This window comes from Emys orbicularis, chromosome 9 (assembly GCF_028017835.1).
Source record: "Emys orbicularis isolate rEmyOrb1 chromosome 9, rEmyOrb1.hap1, whole genome shotgun sequence".
NCBI lineage: Eukaryota > Metazoa > Chordata > Testudines > Emydidae > Emys > Emys orbicularis.
The window spans coordinates 43,442,022-43,464,691 of record NC_088691.1 but is presented as its reverse complement, the minus strand read 5'-3'; positions in this window follow the sequence as shown (position 1 = coordinate 43,464,691).

Here is a 22,670-nt window from a genome sequence, read left to right as displayed (position 1 = left end):
ATCCCAGAGCCCACACTCCCAGCTGGAGCCCTCACCCCCTCCCACACTCCAACCCCCTACCCCAGCCCAGTGAAAGTGAGTGAGGGTGGGAGAGAGTGAGTGACAGAGGGAGGGGCCTGGAGTGAGTGGGGGTGGGGCCTCAGAAGGGGCAGGGCAGAGGATGGGGCAAGTTTTGTGCAATGAGAAAGTTGGCAGCCATATCTGCAGTGTGGATCTCATGGGGGGGCAAGGAAGGGAGACACATGATACATGCCCTCTGCAGCATGCATTTCATGGTGGAGAGGGAGCAAGGAAGGGATTTGGCTAATGCAGAGGTTCAGGTAACAGAGGAGAGACCCCAGCCAGGACTGCAAGGAGGAGGAGAAGGACAAGCCACCAGCCAGGGGGAGACCACCCTGCTGCTGAATGGCTCCTCCAGCAGCACAGGGAGCCCTCTGCAGCCCTGCTGTTATGAGAGTGAGTGAGCAGAACTGTGTAACAGTAGAGCTGCAGAGGTTTCCTGTGCTGCTGCAGGATGGATGACACCAGATCCCTGCAGGTACAAGGTGCAGGGAAGCCTGCAGTCCTGATGGGCAGAGCAGAGTCCTGGCCAGGGGTCTTTCCTCTGCCGCACCAGAAGCACAACTTCCTCTTTCACCTTGAGCTGGCAGGGATCAGGTGCCACTGGCTCTGCAGGGAGGGAGTCCTCTGCAGTCCTGCTGTCACAGGAATGAATGAGCAGGGTAGAGCAGAGACTCCTAGCCAGGACTGCGGGAAAGGCCACCCTATGGCTGAGTGGCTCCTACTGTCTTGATTAGCAGAACTCCCGATTAGCCAAATAAAATCAGTGTCCCCCAGACTATTTGGACACCTGGGAGTGTATCGTATACCTTATCTGAGCACAGAACCGCTCTAGCTGGCAGTGCATTAAAGTCTCTTAAAGAGGGTACATCTTCAAGTATCTCTCTGGGGTGGAAGCTCTGTAACCAGTCACTATCTGATACATGATATGCATCAAAGGTAAAGGCAGCCTAGTCAGTGCCAGAGAACAGAAACAGAACGAAAGCAGCAACAAAGGCTGCAGGATCGCTCTCACCAACATGCCAGAGAACTTCAACTTCAGGAAACTTCAGCTTTGACAGACCTTCACAATGGACAGACTGGAAGCAATATTTTGCAAGATTTCACGTTGAAACCAAACTCCACAAGAACACTGGAGACATCCAGGTATGCTCCGTAAAGTATGTTATGAGGGAGCTGGCAGAGCATTTACCTTTACCAAAGACAGTCACAAAGATGACTGGGAAAGGGTTCTGGTTATGTTTGATGCACACCTTGCGCCTCAGAGAAATGTGGTTTATAAAGGGACACGTTTTCACCACAGAATTCCACAACTGGGGAATCTGTTGAATCTTTTATCAGAGCTTCACGTGCATTGGCTGAAAACTGTGATTTGAGGCCTGTAAAATATGACAATATTAAAGATAGATTAGTTATTGGCTTTACAAATGATAGTCGGTCACAGCAGTTACAATTAAAAACAGACATAACAGACATTACAATTAAAAACAGACACACAGCTATTCAAATAGCAAAGCAAACTATGAACTTGTGGCAGCAAAACAAACTTGACAAACTAGATAAACCAGAAACTAGCTTAGAAGCAGCAAACAAGCAGCTAGAAGTGCTAGAAGTCATTATCATAAAACCCCTGAGGCAAGGAGGGAGAAATTCCAGGCTAACTACAAAGACTTTCAGACTAAATGCACAAAGTGTGAGAAAATTCATAGCCCAAGAGATGTATGTCTAGCCAAAGGTGCAAAATGTCATAAATGCATAAAATATGGACATTTTGCAGCTGTTCCCCATACTAAGGTAGTCAGGAAGATATTGTTCCCGGGCTCTATCATGTGTGATGACACAGAGCCTACCTGGAGAGTGAAACTAAATATTCATGGCAAGACTATTGACTTTAAAATTGACTCAGGAGCACATGTCACAGTCATCTCAGAACGGACTTCCAATCACCTTCAACCCCTCCCAGAGCTGAAGTCACCTGACACAGCTCTGACTAGCCCTGGAGATATTCTGAACTGCATGGGCCAGTTCACCACAGAAACACCTTACAAGATAAAAGCTTTACATTCAGAATGCATGTGATCAAAGGATCAAAGACCAACAACCTTCTCAGCCACAGCATGGCAACCAGGATGAAGAACTCAACGGAGTTCTTCAATATTTGATGATATTGGACTTTTGAAATTAGATCCAGTACAAATAATCTTAGTAGACAATGCTGAACCATAGAGTGGACTATTTTTCCAGGTATGTAGAAATAATGTACATGAAATACAAAATATGTTGCAATGGTATCAAAAAACTGAAGCGCACTTTTACTCACTTCAGTATTCCAGAACAACTAGTGACAGTCAATGGAGCACAATTCACTGCAGCAGAATTTGTCATTCCAAATGAAATGTCATTTTGATTGTATTACTAGCAGCCCACATTACCCGCAAGTGAATGGAGCGGCTGAGAGAGCTGTACAGACTGCCAAGAAAATCCTACTGCAGGACGATCCATTCCTTGCTCTTCTGATACCAGCTACTGGATATAGTCCAGCACAACTCCTAATGGGGAGACAACTCAGAACTACGGCACTGACTTCGGAAAAAGACCTAGCTGCAAAGTGCCCAGACATGAAGAGAGTAGCCGCATCAGCTAAAAGGGCAACAAGAGTTTCTGAACACTTTAATAACACGTCACTCAGCAACCTGCCAAGTCTAGAACCTGGTGACCATGTTCATGTCAAACTAGAAGGAGAAAAAGGATGGACAAGTCCAGCTGTCATAAAGAAAAATAATCACTCAGATTATGTGTGATTGAGACAAACAGTGAAGAGTTCAACAGAAACCGCTGACATCTACAGTTTGTTCCTCCTAAAGAACCATCAACAGAGCAAACGCTACCAATGGCGGGTACAGAACAAGAAAAAGAAGACTCAAAGATTCCAAATCGACCAGAGCCAGTCGTTACAACTAATGGACAGACAGAGGACCAAGTTGTTATTCATTCAGGTCTTGTCATTAGAAAACCCTTACGATTCAGAGACACTTAGACTGATACCTCCTGAACTTCAAAGCCAGCGAGAGAGTGTAAATTTTGAAAATGGTGGGGATGTAGAACTTAAAGGGGAAGATGGAAGGGAATGTTTAACTGTGGCGCTGTGTGTCATATATGTTATCTGAGCAGAGAACAGCCAGAGTAGGCAGTCCATTCAAGTTTCTTAAAGAGAACACGTCTTTATTTCTCTCTCTGGGGTGGAATGTCTGTAACCAGTCCACATCATGACACCAAGCACACCTGTGTAAGCAGGTAAGCCAGTACTCACAGCATGCTCCCTCCAGAGGCCTTCAGCTGTGACATGCTGAGCTTTGTCCCCTTGGGAAAGTCACAAAGCCTAAAGAGCCCCAGGCCCAGCTGTCTGGAGCTCTCACCCCCTATGATGCCCGCATGCTTCTCTTAGGAGTCTCTTGCACACACACCTGTTGCACATTATACACCAGTATTACATAAAAACACCGCTACTGCCCCCTGCTCAGCCCTCATGGTGCACGCGCCCTGAGCCCCCTGCTCAGCCCTCGTGGCGCATGCGCCCTGAGCCCCCTGCACAGCCCTCGTGGTGCACGTGCCCTGAGCCCCCTGCTCAGCCCTCATGGTGCATGCGCCCTGAGGCCCCTGCTCAGCCCTCATGGTGCACGCGCCCTGAGGCCCCTGCTCAGCCCTCAGCCCTGGTGGTGCACATGCCCTTGTGGTGCACACGCCCTGAGCCTCCTGCACACACCACTGCCCATTGATATTTTTCTCTATTTTTAATAGATTCCTGATTTTCCGGCTCGCTTTTCCTTGCAGGATCTGTGCCCCACAGCTCCAACACTATGGCTGAGAGGAGCCCGGGAGGAGAGCTGACATTGTGCAGTGCAGGCTGGCATTGTAGGGTTCCTCTCCTGTTGGAAATGTAAGTGCAGTTCCCAAGTCTGTGCTGTAGGAGTGTTTAAGGCAACTGCCCCCAGCACTCTGCTGCCTGCACCCCGTGCACCAGATATCACCAGGGCACCCAACACGCAGACCCGAGAGACAACGGCAGGACCTGCCAGACAGGCCTCAGCCATGCTGGTAGGGCCCAAGCTTGGCGTTTGGCACCATTTAATAGAAATCAAAGCTCTCTGGGCCCAGAGCAGGGAGCAGGGACTGCACAGGTCAGGTTCTACCACACTTCCATTCTAAGCCTGCTCTCGCCGGGTCTCCTGGGACACTTCAGGGACTGCAGCTCCTGGGGGTCCCTTGGGAAAGCTGCCATTCACTGACAAGCTGGGGTTTGAGTTCTAGAGCTTAAAAAATGGCAGCGTCTCTTTCTGGGAACGGCTCTACCACAAGGCCTGGAAATGGCTGGGAACAAACTTCACTGACCCTGCAGGGGCCTCACTCAGCACTTCTGGAGCCACTGGTCCTGTCCATGTGAAAACCATCGTCTCTTCCAAACCTCACGTGACCCATGTGCAGCACCTGGCTGCAGCTCATTTCTATGGCAGGGCCATTCCTCAGACCGCTCAGTGACATTTCTTGATGTTCTTTAGAAAGCACCAGTAGGGGGTGGCAGTTTTCCATGACCCACACCTCAGGAGCTGTGCCAATCAGAGCTCATGGGTGCGGTTAGAAACGCAGGAGTGAAACTTGCTCTGTGCTATACCCCATGGAACAGCTTCAACAGGGAGAGACCTGCCCCCGAGTGCCCTATTGGGCAAGGGGCTCACCTAGGAGACAGGAGACCTAAGTTACTGTCCCCACTCTGACTCAGGCAGACTGGGAATTTGAACCTGGGTCTCCCACATCCCAGCATGGCTTGCAGAGGGGCTTGGTGCAGGGGCTGATTCTGTAGGTGTGCCCCAAGGAAGCCTCCTTGCTACTGGCTGGGGCTCTGCAAGCCAGCTAGGCAGAGGAACCTCTAGTTTGAGGATCCCACCAGGGCTTAAACACTGGGCAGCTCAGTGGCAGCAGAATTTAGGTAGCTTTGTGCATGCCACCAACAGAAACGTAGGTGCCATGGGAATTTACACACCTCTAGGGCAAAGCAGCAGCTGAGCAGGGGTTGTGAGGATCTACATTTTGGACTTAGGGAGCCTAACATGGCAATTAGGCCCCTAAATCCTTTTGTGGATCTAGCCTTGGTGGCAGAACAGTGGTGTGAGACCAGGAGAGAGGCTTGCAGATGTTCCCCGCCGTGCATTTAGCCAGAGTGTTACAAAGAGTCTTTTCCATCAGAGAATCAAACTGAAAAAATTATCAGTGAGCACTGCTTTGGGACACTGCTGTAATAAAGATGTGGCTAGGCCACACCACAGGAACAACAATTCTTTTGTGTGAGTGAGGATCACGTCATCGGAATACCTAGCTCCTCGGTGGTTGGGATGAGGGGCAGAGTTAAGGCTGATATAGGAACTTTAACTTCAACAATCTAATGGTTTCCTAGATAGACTGTTTGGGTTGGGTTGCGATTTTTTCTGAGGGAAATAGATTGTCCCGCCTAACTGACAGTATTTGTCTCTGAATAGTTTCCAGTTTTAAAAAGCCAAAACAGTGGGGCTTCTATCCCACTCTCCCAAGCAGGAAGCCTCCCCTTGAGATTCAGCGGCATGTTCATTTTCTTGATTTCGTCTCCTTGCTCCTAATTCTGGCACCTACTTACTGTAGTGATGGGTCCATTAGAAACACTACTGCCCAACTGCCTTGTATTGCTTCCTTTTCCGCATTGATAGCCTTTGGGTAGCCAGGTTGAATTCGCTTAGTCTCTCTGCACAGATCAGAGAAACTAGGAGTTCGTCACCCTCGCATTCCCACTAATTCGCATGGGTTGGTTTCTGGTTCTGAGAGGGGCAGTGACACCCCAGCTGGGACTCTGGCCACCCTGCTCCACAGTAGGCAGTCTCTGTGTTCAGCATGCAGCCTAGAACCACAGTGATCTACCTTAGCACCCACACTCACACCATGGATTTGTGTCCAGCTCTCCTGCCACTCCTGTTCCCCCCTTTTCTGCCCTAGACAAGTCTGAATAGCTGGGTCTCGGGTTACTTTTCTCCCAGGCGGATGGTAACAAGTTGCATTTGTCTAGGATCAAGCATTTAAAACACATGTTGTGAGGAGTGGGTGCTGCAAGAGATGAGGGCTGGGCCTTTCACCTCCACAGGGCCAGTTCAACTCAGCCTGGCTCAGGGGCAGCTCAGAGATGGGGTAAGAGCCTTTCACCTCTAGGTCAGCCATTCAGGGGCCTGATTTAGGGACCTAGGCTGGTGCAGGGGGCTATTCTCCCATCCTGTGAAGGGCTCTACCTCTGACCATTGTCCTTTGCAGCTCCTTCAAGACAACCCCACATGTACCATTGTTATATGCAGGAGATCCATGCCCCCAGCCATCTCTCATGTCAGGGACATGCATTGGGGGAGGGGGGAGGGATAGCTCAGTGGTTTGAGCATTGGCCTGCTAAACCCAGGGTTGTGAGTTCAATCCTTGAGGGGGCCACCTAGGGATCTGGGGCAAAATCAGTACTTGGTCCTGCTAGTGAAGGCAGGGGGCTGGACTCGATGACCTTGCAAGGTCCCTTCCAGTTCTAGGAGATAAGATATCTCCATTTAAAAAAAAAAAATTAATGGAGGGAAGGGCTGGAAGCTCCATGGCTGGGTTTAAAAGAGGGTTTACATGAGAGACACTAGAAAATGTACCGTGAAGAGCAATGCTGCCGTGGCCACTGGAGAATGGGCTGGATGTCTCCCTAGACAAGGGCTTTTCCAGCTCTAATTTTGATTCTGGGGGCTTGCCCTGACCGACCACCTGTGGGACTGAACTCATCCTTGGGGGGCAGGGTGCAAAGTGCCTGGCAGGACATTACATCGCTGCTGCAGAGGGGGTCCCAGGGGCAGTGCAGCCCTAAGGCATCCAAGCACCAAGCCAACCCATTGCTTCTGTCAGCGGCGGGCATGACCATGTGTGAAGTTCTGTGCCAAGCCTCCAGCTCACAGCACTCACCTATGCCTCAGCTGCGGGACGTCTCCCCTGCTGACCACACACACGATGGCAAACTCCTTACGATGATGCGCTGTGTTCCTGTTGGGGAGCCTTCAGACAGGGCTGTGCAGACCAGGCAGGAAGAGGCTCAGCCACAGCCCTTTCCTCCTGCACAGCCTGTGCCGTGCAAGCTCCACTTCTTGTGTAGGAGAGGAGGGCCTGTGCAATGAAATCCCCATTTGGGGGGCCAGACTGTCTCTCAGCTGGGAGAACTCCCAGCAGATCTCACCCCAGAACATGCGGCATGCGTAGGGCCATGGTAACTTTACAGATTGTCAGTGGTAGATGGGCTGGGGGGGGGACGACACGTGGCTGTTTCTCACAGAAACATGTGGCTCTTCCATCCACTGAGTCTTGGATGTAACACAGCAGTGAGATCTCTGCATGGGGCATCCTCGCACCCCAAGAATCCTCCCTGCTTTGGGAACAGCTCTTCCAGCCTGGGGGTCAAACCCTCTCCCCAGCCTGGGAGAAACCTCCCATCTCAGAGCATACATTGACCAACCCCAAATTAACTTTGCCACTGTCTGTACCTGAGACATGTGAGATGTGCATCTAAGGCAGTAGAAAAGCGTGCATCTAAAATAATCTGTGCCCCTGTAATTACAGACTGTACTATACTGCGTACACAGAGTAAGGTTGTGTGTTCAACCTTAACTTTGCTATTTCCTGATTTCTGAGTACCCAGTTGTACAGCCTTAAATCTCATAGTGTGAGATCCTGGCCTCATTGAAGTCAATGGAAACCCCCCATGGATTTCCAAAAGGTCAGGAATTCACCTAGAGATTTTAAGGCCAGAAGGGCCCATTATGATCATCTAGTCAGACTTGTCTATCACAGGCTAGAGAAGTACACCAAGGGATTCCCGCAACAAGCCCCTCACGTTGGGTTGAACTAGAGCAGAGCTTTCAGAAAGAGACACTCAGGCTTGATGACAAGACTTCAAGTGATGGAAGCTCTACCACATCTTTAGATGAGTTGTTCCAGTGGTTGATTACTCTTATTGTTAAACATTTGCTATGCCCCATTCTAGTCTGAATCTGACTAGCTTCAGTTTGCAGCCACTGGATCTTATTCTGCCTTTGTCTGCTACATTGAAGAGTCCTCTGCCCTCAGAGATCTCCTCCATATTTAGATACTTATGGATCAGGATCAATGTCAGGCTAACTTGTCTGTAGTTACCCAGATCATCCCATTTACCCTGTTTACATACAGGCATGACATTAACATTTTTCCAGTCCTCTGGCACTTACCAATATTCCAAGAATTGTTAAATATCACTATCGATGTCTCAGATGCTCCTTTGCCAATTCTTTTAAAACTCTTGAGTGTAAGTTATCTGATCCTGCAGATTTAAAAATGTTTTAAGTTCAGTAGTTGCTGTTTAACATCCTGCCTAGTTGCAATTGGAATGGAAAGTATTTCATTGTCACTGTAAGGTGTACATCATCTTGCTTCTTTCTATAGACAGAACTATTTATTGAACTCTTCTGCCTTTTCTGCACCATTAGTGACAATTTTAATGGCCTTGTCCAGTAACAGTTCTATAGCATTTCTTAGGTTTCTTTTGTTCCTGATGGATTCCAGAAATTCTTTCTTATTGTCCTTCAACCCACTGGCTGTAGATTTTTCATTGATTCCTTTGGTGTTCTTTGTCAATTGTCTGCATTTCCTAACTGCTGATTTGTACTCATTGCTATCGGAGTCCTCATTTTTCCATTTGTTGTATTTTATTTGTATTTGTTATTGTTGCTTTCACGTTCTTTCTTAATGAGGACTTTTTTTAATGGAAGAGGCTTTATGTGATAGCAGAATTGTGATCTTTTTGGGCATCTAAAAATTGTTTTATACAATTCCTAATTATAATTCATATTGTTTTGTCTAATTTTTTCCCTCACATTTGAGTGACAAGGCCAACCTTAGTAAACCTCCTAGACTTAGGTCCTATTTACATTTTGATATGAATCATGTATTTTTAAGTGATCCTTGGTCAGTTTTGACCACTTTGTTTCTTTTTCCTATCTGTTTCCCACATCACACCTAATCTTTTACCTTTCCTGGTCTTCCCTACCTCGCCCTTTTCCCCTCTCCCTCATGTCCCTGGGATGGAGAGAGGGAACCCAGATATACCATGCCTAGACATGGAGCTAACAATGGCCCAAGCAAGGACACAATTCAGGCACTTGAGAAAGAAATATTTGACCTAATCACTCCTTCTGGCTAATATTATAAATTGTGTTTCGTGGACTATCTAAGGGGTGAATCACCTGATAAAAAGAAAAAGAATGATCACCCACCTAAAGACACTGAAAGCAGATATGATCATCCTCCAAGAAATCCACTTTAATGACTGGGAGGCAGAGAAATTTAAGAACGGGTGGATGGGGGGTAGCAGTGTTTAACAATTTCTCCTCTGCAGCCAAAGTTGTGGCAATATCGTTTCACAAAAGACTCACTGTACAAATTCTATATGTAAATAAAGATGAAGAAGGTAGATTTTTGCTGATGAGAGCTAAGATCTCTGACTCTGTGTATACCCTGATTAATATAGAAGGACCCAATAAAGAGGATCCAAATTTTTTAAAACAAGTTTTTGCCAAATTAATTAATATCCCACTAGAATCACTCATCATAGCAGGAGATTTTAATAAGATGTTGGACCATTTTTTAGATAAGTGAGGCAGACTCTAGCATACACAATCCCATGCTAGAAACATACAAGATACATTATGCAATAATTAGGGTTTAAAAACATCTAGCTGTTGCAGAACCCTGCAACAAAGACTTTTACTGGTTTTCCTTCCTACATTCCACATATTCATTAATAGATTTCTATGAATCTGGTGGACTCAGTACTTAATAATGAAATCAAGTGTATCATGGTTTCTGATCATGATACACTTGGGGGGGGAGGGATAGCTCAGTGGTTTGAGCACTGGCCTGCTAAACCCAGGGTTGTGAGTTCAATCCTTGAGGGGGCCACTTAGGGATCTGGGGCAAAATCAGTACTTGGTCCTGCTAGTGAAGGCAGCAGGCTAGACTCAATGACCTTGCAAGGTCCCTTCCAGTTCTAGGAGATGGGATATCTCCATTTCATTCATTTATCATGCAACAATTATACTAAATTTTTCCACTGCCAAGACAAATTGGACTTGTAAAAGCTGGAGACTGAACTCCTTTCTTTTGAAAGATAAACATTTGTGTGTGATGGAACACCCCTGTATTCACATCCTCCTCACTACTGTAATAATCTTTGTACAAAGTATGCCTTGTAAGGTATCATTTGAAAACTGATAATTTGCTGGATGTATTGTCCTGGTAAAACATATGTGGCAACGTTGTATGTGAAGTTATAGGATTCCCCTGCATGATGTTATTAACACATGTTCCACATGTGTTGGGGGGGGATAGCTCAGTGGTTTGAGCATTGGCCTGCTAAACCCAGGGTTGTGAGTTCAATCCTTGAGGGGGCCATTTAGGGAACTGGGGTAAAAATCTGTCTGGGGATTGGTCCTGCTTTGAGCAGGGGGTTGGACTAGAAGACCTCCTGAGGTCCCTTCCAACCCTGATATTCTATGATTCAAACCCCACAGCCCTGCCCAAACACAAGTCAGCAAACAGGTCTGCCCTAAAGAAAGGAAGGTGTGCTTGCCTTAATTTGCATTTATGCAGTAAGCAGAGACTTCAAGCAGGAAGGGAAGACAAAGGCAGCTCAAACAGGTGAAGAAGAAACAGCAGGGAACATCCTTCCACATACATTCTTTGTCTCCGGGATCTCATCTGGAAATGTTTTTCAAGAGGGGGACTGAAACTATAAAAAGGAGGGACAAACACCCCAAGGCACCCCTCTTTCTCTCCCCACCTATTGCATTCCCTGCACCTCAAGAGACAAAGGAAGCAGCTGTTGGACTCTGGGGGAAGGGTCCTGACCTACAGAGTTTGGTCAGTAAGACTGTTGAAAGCATGTGGTGAGAAACCTTTGCTTTGAATTTCATGTAGTTTGTTAAGTTAGGCATGAGTGTTTTATCTTTATTTTTCTTGTAATCATTTAAGAACATAAGAACAACCATACTGGGTCAGCCCAAAGGTCCATCTAGCTCAGTATCCTGTCTTCCGACAGTGGCCAATGCCAGGTGCCCCAGAGGGAATGAACAGAACAGGTAATCATCAAGTGATCCATTCCCTGTTGCTCATTCCCAACTTCTGGCAAACAGAGCCTAGGGACACCATCCCTGCCCATCCTGGCTAATAGCCATTGATGGACCTATCCTCCGTGAATTTATCTAGTTCTTCTTTGAACCCTGTTATAGTCTTCGCTTTCACAACATCTCCTGGCAAAGAGTTCCACAGGTTGACTGTGCGTTGTGTGAAGAAATACTTCCTTTTGTTTGTTTTAAACTTGCTGCCTATTAATTTCATTTGGTGACCCGTATTTCTTGTGTTATGAGAAGGAGTAAATAACACTTCCTTATTTACTTTCTCCAGGCTAGTCATGATTTTGTAGACCTCAATCATATCCCCCCTTACTCATCTCTTTTCCAAGCTGAACAGTCCCAGTTTTATTAATCTCTCCTCATACGAAAGCCGTTCCATACCCCTAATAATTTTTGTTGCCTTTTTCTGAACCTTTTCCAATTCCAGTATATTTTTTATGAGATGGGGCAACCACATCTGCATGCAGTCTTCAAGATCTGGGTGTACCATGGATTTATAGGTGTATCATGGATTTATTTTTGGCTTTTATGTCTCATTACTTGTACTCACTTGAAATCTCTCTCTTTGTAGTTAATAAATTTGTTTTACTGTTTTGTCTAATCCAGTGTGTTCAAGCTGAAGTGACTGGGTAACTCCATTTGGGGTAACAAGTTGTGTGCATATTATTCCCTTAAAGGAATAATGGACTTAACCTGTTTGTACTGTCCAGGAGAGGACTGGGCAGTACAGGACATACATTTATGGGGGGAAGATCTGGGACTGGGGATGTGTTGGGGTCACCCTGCAGCATAACCCAGGCTGATAAGAGCCAAGGTTTGGCTGTCTGGCTGCCGCACACACACAGACATGGCTGGGAGTGACTTACATGCTGGAGACTGTTTGTGAGCAGTCCAGGTTGGAGGCTTCAGCAGCAAGGCATGGTAAATGGCACTCCAGGTTAGAGGGCAGGGGTGACACAGCTATTCCTTAATCTGGATTGTCACACCCACTAACAGCTTTTATTAGGGGCAGGACCGCTGCCTACTCAGCTGACAGGAAGAGGGCTAGCCAACCAGGCTAACCAAACAACTCCAGCTCTGGTTTTAGAATGTGCAAACTGCCCCACCCAAGGAAATCTTAAACAATTCACCTTCGGCAGCAAGGAAATAGATCGACTTCAGCACAAGCCGAATTTGCTCTTGTTAGACTCACACAAACATACTGGGAGTCCGGGGAGAGAGCAGGGAGCTTTCTCATATACAGATTACAAGTGAGAGGTCAAAGGTCACAAATAGTATGACTCAAAATCAGCACCAGGGCAGGTTACTACTAATCAAAAAAAGATCAGTGATCAGTTTTTGAAATTCTACCAGGCTCTTTACTGTAATGATTCACCACCTGACCCAGAAGAACTGAATACTTGTGTTAAAACTGTTATACTCCCACAAACCTCAGAAGAGGAGTAGGCCAGACTAGCCTCTCCCTTGCAATCAGAGGAAATAATTAAGGCCATGGAGTTAATGAGTCTGAGCAAGACCCTCAGCCCTCGTGTCCTACCAACAGAATTCTATCAAAGTCTCAAAGAAATGCTGGCTCCTAAGCTATTCTATATGGTCAAAGATGCGTAAAAAGAAAGGTATGGTGCTGCCTTCTGTGAGGGAAGCCCTAATTAGCACTACTTAAAGAGAGTAACAATGTGGGAAAGTGTAATAGCTACAGATCCATCTCTCTAATCAGTACCTTTACAAAAATGCTTTCACAAATACCTGTATTGGCTAAGAGACTTGAGAAAGTAATGAATGATGTGGTTCACCCCAATCAAGTGGGATTTATTTTAAAAAGGCCTGGTTTAGGTAACAAACATCAGTTGATTAACGTTATGGCATTCCACCGGCATTCTAGAAATTCCCACCCAATCATTTAACTCCATGCAGAGAAAGCCTTTGACAGAGTGAAGTGGCAATACCTGTTGCTTAACCTGGATAAATTTGGGTTGGGGAAATTCTTTATTTCCTGGATAAAGCTGTTATATTCCAATCCCAACTCTTGTACTCAAACAAATAGCATAGCGCCCCCGCCCCCCCGCCGCCGCCTTGATCTGTTTCAGGGAACCAGATATGGATGCCCCCTCTTCCCCTCCTTTTCAATTTAGCATTAGAATCACTTGCAGTACTAATTAGGGAATGCCAAGGGATCAAATAAGGGTCTCAGGAGACAAAAATCCTTCTATATGCAGACGACATCTGGATCAATCTATTCCAAATATCCTAAAAACAATAGATAACTTTGGAAAATTCTCTGGCTACCAGATCACTTGGGATAAGTTGAAAGTAATGAAGATCTCATTGGATTTAGTTGGAAGTGGATCTCCTATAGGGACATTTAGGTGGCAACAGACAAACATCAGCTATATTGGCATCTGTTCCCTAAGGAAATTAAAAACATAGTCCAGGTTAATCTAGCCCCATTAATCATGCAGTTAGCAAATGATTTCAGCAGGTGGCAGGTACTGAATCTCCCCTTTTGGGGACAAACCAACATCATTACAATGAATGGCCTGCCCAGGATCCTTGTGATTCTGACCTCCCTCCATAGCCATATTCCTTCCTTTTATTTTACCAAAATCCACACCAGGTCCAGGCCCTTCTTTATGGGGTGCTGGCAACAAGCCCAGAATTTCCTTACACAGATTACAGTTCCCTGTCAATACAGGTGGGTTCAGATTTCCCAACTTTACACTTCACCATCAGGCAATAATTCTTATCCAAGCAGCACAGCACCTCATTCCCTCGTGCTGTGGAGCCCCCGATGGGCTCCAGCTGGAAGTTGAATTGGTCACTCCTTAACCCCTTTCCAGTGCACTGCACTAGGATTATGACCGATTCCCTAAAGAGCAACTATTACCAACCAGATTACAGCAGCCAGAAACACTTGGTGTATGATGTCTGCTGAAGTTAAAGATCACCCTCTTCTACACACCAAGGCCTCTATCAGGGGTAACTCAAAACTCTGCCTAGCAGGCAACCCCATCATTCAACCAGATTGGATTAGGAAAGGGATTTTGACCATCAGCCAATTTATAGAAAATGATACCTCCCTCCCTCCCTTTGACAATATGAATGGCAATACATCCATGCAATCTCCCATTTGTTTGGCCCCCATCCCTACGCTACCCCTGAGCCACCTGAATGGCTTTCATTTCTCCAAATATTGTCCATATTGCCAAGTCCTATGGCAGGGGTAGGCAACCTATGGCACACGTGCCAAAGGCGGCACACGAGCTGATTTTCAGTGGCACTCACACTGCCCGGGTCCTGGCCACCAGTCTGGGGGGCTCTGCATTTTAATTTAATTTAATTTTAAATGAAGCTTCTTAAACATTTTAAAAACCTTATTTACTTTACATACAACAATAGTTTAGTTATATATTATAGACTTATAGAAAGAGACCTTCTAAAAACGTTTAAATGTATTACTGGCACGCGAAACCTTAAATCAGAGTGAATAAATGAAGACTCGGCACACCACTTCTGAAAGGTTGCCGACCCCTGTCCTATGGTAACACTATGTATAAACTTGGCCAGCAAATCTGAGTTAAACACAGATTCTCTAAAAAAGAAATGGGAGGAGCAATGAGGCCAATTGTTCTTTCCTAATCAATGGAAACAAATTTTAGCCCATGCTCTGACCTATTCCTTGGATCTCTGTTTAAGCTTAATCCAGCACAAAATCATATAGAGGCTGCATTGCACCCATCTCTGACTGTTCAAAACCGGCGCCACTAAGCCAGGCAAATGTTGGCGCTGGTTCAGCAGGTGCTAACGTATCCCATATGTTCTGGGAATGCTCCTGCATCTGTATGTTTTGGGCAGAAATTAATTGCAGTTAATTTTTTCCTATCAAATAAAATTGCCTTATAAGCTAAACTTGTTATTTTAAATCTAATGGATGTTAATGGGAAGCTGAATAAATCTGAAAAACTTTGGCTAAAAATTGCTTAAGGACTAGTACTACAAAAATAGAAATCCAAAAAGCAACCAACAATTGAGGACTGGATCATAGGCCTAAGATGGGCCGCCATGGAAAGCATCATATACCGTAACAGAAATACCCAAGAAAAATTCTCAGAGACATGGGATGCTTCCTTGGAAGTATCTGAATGACCCTATTAAATGCATGCCATCCCCCTCGCTTCACCCTCCTCTCTGTCCACTTCCTTTCCTCCTCGGTTCTATCTCCTTCTGAATGTTGCTTCTATTTTTTATCTTAATTTAATAATTTTTCTTTAATTAGCTGGATTTTTATAAACAAATTTTGTGCACGTGCAATACAAATAACTGATTTATATTTTAACCTTTCATATTACAGATATAATTAACTGTTTCAAATATAGCTAAGGTTAGTTAGCAAATGGTTAATATATTATGAGACATTTCTGTATAGTTTACCTTTGAGGTTTTTTTATATATATATATATTTTAAAAAATTGAATAAAAAGTTAATAGAAAATGTTTTTCCTCTCACACTCAATTTTGCTTCCAGCATTTGAAAACTGGCTCTTTTCAAAGATCCAATATATATATATTGCCTTAACACAGTTCTTTGCATTTGATTTCTTAGGTTTCAGAAGGAAGAATCCAGTCTCCAGTCCCAGGACTGAGCCCTAGGGAAACATGCAGACATCAACAGAGTGTCCACACTAGCCTTTACCAACATGTTACCTGCCTCAACTTAACTGGCAAATGCTTAACCAGAGGTAGAAAAGGCCAGCGTAGACAAACCTTGGGAACTTAGGGGCTCTGCTCTGTTCTATTCAGTACAGACACTCCATCTCTCTGAGCACCAGCCAAGAGTGCATTGCATCCCATGACTGGCATCTGCCATGTGTGGTTCTCTTCAAGGAGAAGTTGGGGGCAGAGGTTAATATATTCTGTGTACTCTGTGCCATGTCGCCAATCCCAAGTGATCAAACATCAAGAATTAGGCCCCAAAAACTCATGAGCCTGTCTTTAAAATAATAAATGTTGCGTATTTCTCTTTGCCTTCTGGTATGTGAGCTTCAGGCTGCTCTTGGGTCACGGTTTCCAGCTTTTCTCTGCAATCACCAGGACTAGAAACTGACTTTCTAATGCAAGCTGAGATTTTTAGTTTCACCTGAACCCAGGAGCTGGGACTTTAAAAAAAACATTGCGTGTTCCTGCCTGTGCTATGTGTTTATATTACCCAATGCCAGAGCCCAGCAGAGCAGTTCACCTTTGGCAGGAAAGGTGCTGAGGTGAGGGTTGTGGGGATTCTTAAGGTTGCCCTGTTTTTGATCTGCAAAATGTGGTCACCTTAGCCAAGATGTGAATGACAGCACAGAGGTAGAGGAGGACCAGCTCTAAGGGACAGGGGAGAGGAGGGCAGCCAGTGTGTGCTGTCAGAAGAACCTTGCTCTAAGCACAGTTCTAGCTAGGCTATTTACAGAAGGGCAGGCAGCCACGTGTTTTTCCTCACCGATGGGGCTGGTTTCGGGTTTGCATTTTGTGGTAGAAGAGGAGCATGGTTGGTTTCATTTCTCTTTATGGTCACTTGGAGCCAGACTTTCACAAGAGCTCAGCTTGGCTGCCCACGGGTGCTGAGCTCTTCTGCCTTGGGACTTTCTGGCCTAGCACAATGCTGCGGCATCTGGGCTGCAAGCCCCACAAAGGGAGATATTTTCCCCTAAACACAGAGCTGTGTGCACTGCTGTCGCTGAAAATCAGCAGCCCAGCTATTTCTATTGCTCTCAGGCTCCACCTTGGGGGCTTCGCCTGCCTGGCTGCAACCCCAGAGGCGGCAAGTTTCACAGCAGCCAGAGGGAGGGATGCGTCCGCGGTGGCAGGTTTGAGAGTGTCTGGACGCTGGTGCATGGCCATATGGGGCAGGGGCATGTCAAGGTGTTAGTAAATGCACCGTATGCAGGCAGTCTGGGCATGTGCTCTGTGACTCCCTCACACACCCCAGAGAATATCCAGGGGGCAGAGGGCCCAGCAACCACTGATTAACAGAATTCCAATTAGGGTTCCAGAAGAATTACAAGGGGTGCACAAGAGACTATTCAGTGAGTCTGCTACCCTGCTACCCTAAAGCCCCTGCCTGCTCTGGCACCATAACGGGGCCTTTGAGGTAGCAGGTCTCGCCCTCCCACTCAGGAGAGCCCAGGCATAAGGGACTCCTCAGCGAGCACTTGACTGGCAGCTGGTCTCTACACTGCCCCCTTCTACTCCCAGGAACCGCGGACCAGACTGAGCACAAGGTAGAGCCGCTCGGAGGCTGAGCAAGCTTTGGCTGCCCAAGAACAGAGGCAGCCCAAAGGTGGCTTGGGCAGCCAAGGAGCCTGCAGAAGGACCGGCTCAGGGGCTGCATGTGGCACATGGGGATTCCCAGCTCACTCTATGGACGTGCAGGCAGCATTGCCTTCCATTGCTCCTGACCTATCACTGCTCCAGCTGCCCAGTGCGTTTGAGCAGAGTGGAGAGCGCCTCCTGGTGGCATTTAACATCAGCACAGTGTGGAGCTCCTTGCCCTCCCTCTTTTCCCCCTCCCTGCTACTCTGCACAAACCTGATCGGCTGTGAGGGCAGTGCCAGCCAACCCCGCAGAATTAACTCTGACCCGTGGGGGGTGGCGCCGAGGAGCAGACTGGGCGGGACGGGGAAGGGTTGAAAGAGGAGACACAGGAACAGGAGGGAAAGAAGCTGGCGCCCTGAGCAAGGGCAGGAAGGGAGCGGCTGGCAAATGGGGACTTTCATAAACTCATCCTGGAGATGAGGGAATGTAACCGACCCACCATCCTGAACTCAGCCCACCCAGCAGCACCTGGCTTGGACTGACCCGGGACGGGAGGCATTTGCATTGGTGCGGGGCAGAGAGTCCATGTGTGTCTAGCTGGGGGCGAGGGAGTCTGTGTAACCTTTCTAGAGATCCTGACCTGGCTCTGCTCCTGGCGTGGCCTGAGTTAGATAAAAGGGTGGTGCTATTGTTAAGGGTGGTGCTTGTTCCCAGGGCTACCACTGCCCCCCTAGGAGGGAGGGCTGGGGTTTGAGCAGAGGTGCATGGCTAAGAGCTGGGACCCCATGGAAAGGCTGCTAGGCCTGGGAGCCCCATTCTGAGGGATACTGTGTTCCCACAGAGCGGCTTGTGAGACGGCCTAGAAGGGGAGATGCTCTCAGAGTAACAGACTCTCAGATCTCCAGGGAGCTGCAGGCCAACCTAACAGCAGAGACTGGCTCCTCTTGCGGCCAAGTTATGGTGACGGTGAGTGTGTGTGGACAGGAGCAGCCACCTCACATACAACACAGGGGAAATCCTGAGTGGGACGGACCTGCTGGCGTTCCAGCTGCTTTGTGCTGCCGGAGTGCACCTGGGAACTGGGCCCCTGCCATAAGAGCTGAGTGCCTAGATTGGCAGCTGATGTGGATGGCTGGGCTCATGGACAGCTTAGGCCATACCATCTGCAAAGGTCCATGCGCAGAGGGGAGCGACTGCATATTGTGGTCTGCGCCGAGGACAACAGCAAACCTCGGAGCCGGGCTGTGAGAAAGCTCCTGCCCCATGCAGTCAAAGTGAGCAAGCTCAGCCAAGACGCTGGTGCTAGTGGCCATGTTTGGTGGGGGATTTGGAATAGCTGTACACTTGGTATGGCACTGTGGACGCAGCACACTGCTATACCTGCAGGGGCGGCTCTGAGACCCAGGGCAATGAGCTCTCAGCTACTTTGCGGAGCACAAGCGAGGGCTCCTCCCACTCCTCCCCTTAGCTGCTGCACCGGGGCTCGGAGCAGTGTTGAGCTGGGAGTTTGCTGCTGCAGGACCGTTGCCTCACGTCACAGCTGTGGGATTTCAGACAGACAGTGCTAACGAAGGAGGAATTGATCACGCACTCAGCGCCGCCAGCACTGCCTCACATGGGCTGGACTCGACCACACAGGAAAAGGAACGATTCCAATCGGGCAGCAGCTCCGCTGCCTCCAAACAGCAGAGCCAAGCCAATGTCTCCATCCTAGAGCCAGGAGTTCAGAGCCCAGCTCCTGGACGGATGGCGAGGAGTGAGCAGGGACTGGCCCTGTGTTCTGCCCTCCACAGCCAGCATTAGGGGAGTGGAGGAAGCAGGATAGTGGTGACCCTGCGACTGTGATGGGGACACTCCAGGCATTTGCTGTGTGTTAGCAGCGGGCGGCGGCTGAGACAGCGCCTAAGGCCGAGGAGTGTGAACAGGGCCGGCTCTAGGATTTTTGCCGCCCAAAGCAAAAACAATTTTGGCCACCCACCCCGTTTTTTAATTACCCCCACCCCCGGCCCCGCCTCAACTCCGCCCCTTCCCCAAATCCCCAGCCCTGCCTCCTCCCCCCAGGCTCTCAAGCCTGGGAGGGAGGGGGAGCAGCGGCGCGCGAAACAACTGTTTCGCGCGCCGCGGCCGCTCGGGATCTCCCCCTCCCTCCCAGGTTTGAGAGCCTGGGAGGGAGGGGGAGACTCCGAGTGGCCGCGGCGCGGGCGCTGCTTCTCCCCCTCCCTGAGAGCCTGGGAGGGAGGGCGAGTAGCGGCGCGCGAGCAGCAGCGGTGGTGAGCTAGGGCGGCCGGGGCACATTTTTAGGGGCGGCATTCTGGTGCCGGCCATGCCGCCCCTAAAAATGTGCCGCCCCAAGCACCAGCTTGTTTTGCTGGTGCCTAGAGCCGGCCCTGAGTGTGAAGAGCACACCGTGCCTGGCTGGGAGGGTGTTCCCATTGTGCTCTGCCGGGAATGTGGAGTCGTTACAGACAGCGCCTCCCCCTGGGGAGAGGGTCACAGAGTGAGAGTGAAGGAGCGGGCTGGGGAGCAGCCAGCCCTGTTTAGAGAAGAGCCCAGCAGGCAGGTGCTGGGAATCAGCCCCCGGAGCAGGACAGCATTGGGATAGTTCAGTCCAAAGCAGGCTGTGAAGAGCTACAAAACGATCTCACAGAACTGGGTGACTGGGCAACCAAATGGCAGGTGAAATTCAGTGTTGATAAATGCAAAGTAATGCCCATTGAAAAACACAATCCCAACTATACATCTAAAATGATGGGGTCTAAATTAGCTGTTTCCACTCAAGAAAGAGCTTGGAGTTATTGTGGGTAGTTCTCTGAAAACATCTACTCAATGTGCAGCAGCAGTCAAAAAAGCGAACAGAATGTTGGGAATCATTAGGAAAGAGATAGATAATAATACAGAAAATATCATAATGCCACTATATAATGCCATGGGAGTGGGGGGCTGCACAAGGCAGAGTGGGGGTGGGGGGCTGAACGGGGCAGAGTGTTAATCATGGTGGGGGGATGGGGAGCTGCATGGGACACAGTGTTAATGGGGGTGGAGGGGAGCCATCTACGCTAGGGCTCCTATCGGTGCTGGCAGCAGTAGGCTGCTGTCAGCACCTCCCTGCTCAAACCACAGCAAGGCATGAGTGATGCTAGCTGCTGTAGGGGGCTGGCTGCAAGATGTTGACACTGCCTGGAAGCCATTACTAGGAGGTACCTGCCTTTGTTATGTTCGGGCCTTTCCAGGGGCTGGCTGGAGGGAGTCCTTCTTGCTATCAGATGGAGGAGAAGGCTCGTGTGCAGCAGAACTGCTGTTGCTGCTCCCATCCAAGGATTTCTGGCTAAGAAGGCTCTGGAGCCAGAGCCACTCTGCCCTTGAGTGACGGCTCCTACCCTCCCAGCTGCTCACGAGCTCCAGGCTGGGCTCAAACCTAGGCCCGGTGCAGCTAGGGTGACCAGATGTCCCGATTTTATAGGGCAGTCCCGATTTTTGGGTCTTTTTCTTATATAGACTCCTATTACCCCCCCCACCCCCTGTCCCAATTTTTCACATTTGCTATCTGGTCGCCCTAGGTGCAGCCCCAAACTCAGCTCTGAAAGCAGTTGCGTCCAGTGCCCGGGACCGGAACAGCTGGTGCTGGGCTGGGCTGCTGTGCAGTTGGTCAGTGAAGGCTCCGGCCATGTTCGCTGGGAGGGTGCTCAGCAGCCCCTCAAACAAACAAGGGACCCTAGCAATGCCAAGAACAGCTGCAACAAGCCACTCCCTTAGACAACAATGGCAGGGCCCTGCCCGGGCAGCCCCAGCCCAAGCCCTGCTGGGCCCAAACAACTGAGTGCATACAGCCCTCGCTGGGCTCTGAGGGGCAGAAACACGGCACTCGGTTCCCATACAACTGCACGAGGAGGAGAGGCTGAGGCAGGCCTCGGCCAGACTCGTTCATCCTCTACCCCGCTCCAGAGCCGGCTCACTGCATGGGGAAGGGACTCCCGAGCTCCCAAATACAAGGTGAACGGCCCTCCCGCCTGGGGCGCTGATTACAGTGACTGACTCAATGTATTGTCAAACATTAACCCACAGGAGGGGCAGGCTGGGTGCTCCAGCCAAGCAGTGTCCCTGTGAACATACAGGCCAGCTAGTGAGGCTGCAGCATGTGTGGTAGGGAGCGCAGGTGAGCATAGGGGTGGGGGAGCAAGGCTGGCAGGTGCCTGGGGGGTGAGGAGGGAGCATGCCCGTACCCCTGGGTATAGGGAGTGAGACTAGGACAGTGAACCCAGGTGTGTGGCTGTCCTGGGGGGAAGTGGCCTGCTCTGAGGTGAGTTTCCTCAGGGCTGGAGATGGGTGAGGACCCACATGCTAATGTTCTGAGTGCCAGAGGCTGCAGGGTGGGTTGTGTCACTTCCTGGTTAATAGCAGGCTCTGCCCCAGGCAGGGCACATGAGCAAAGGATCCCAGCCACATTTGCTATACTTGGCCAAGTGCCCCCAAGAAAGCCCTGCTGGCCGCCCACGCTCCCAGCCTGTCCCCACCTCAGCACCTGCCCCCATGGCACCCTTCACACCCAGCAAGGTCTCAGTGGAGCAAATCCCGCCCGCCTAGCGCTGTCTCCCAGCCATGTACCTGAGGGCACGCGGCCATGCTCCTGTGCGCAGTCCCTGGAGCCCCAGAAGCTGTGCAGGAAGCGAGGGCTTCCCTGAGCAATCCTGTCCGAGCAGGATGGGGAAGTGGTGACATTCAAAAAGGAGAAGTACAACTTGGGCTTGTGCAAGTGAGTCAGCGAGCCGGGCGTGTCCCCGGCGCCCGCCTCCGGCTCCCCTCGCCAATGACAAGCGCTGCAGACATGCAAATACCAGGTGAGCCGGATGACTGTAATCCACAGCGAGGGAAGGAGAGTGCAATGGGGAAGCAGCCCTAGTCACCCAGCTGCAGCTGTCATCATGCCCAAGAGCTAGTGCCCTTAAGCTGCAAACTGAGTGAGGGGGACCAAGTGTGCAAAACAGAGGGGTGGGGGACTCAGCATGCACAGTGAGTGAGAGGGCAGAATGTGCACAATGCACCCGGCCTCCTCACAGAATCTCTGCACAC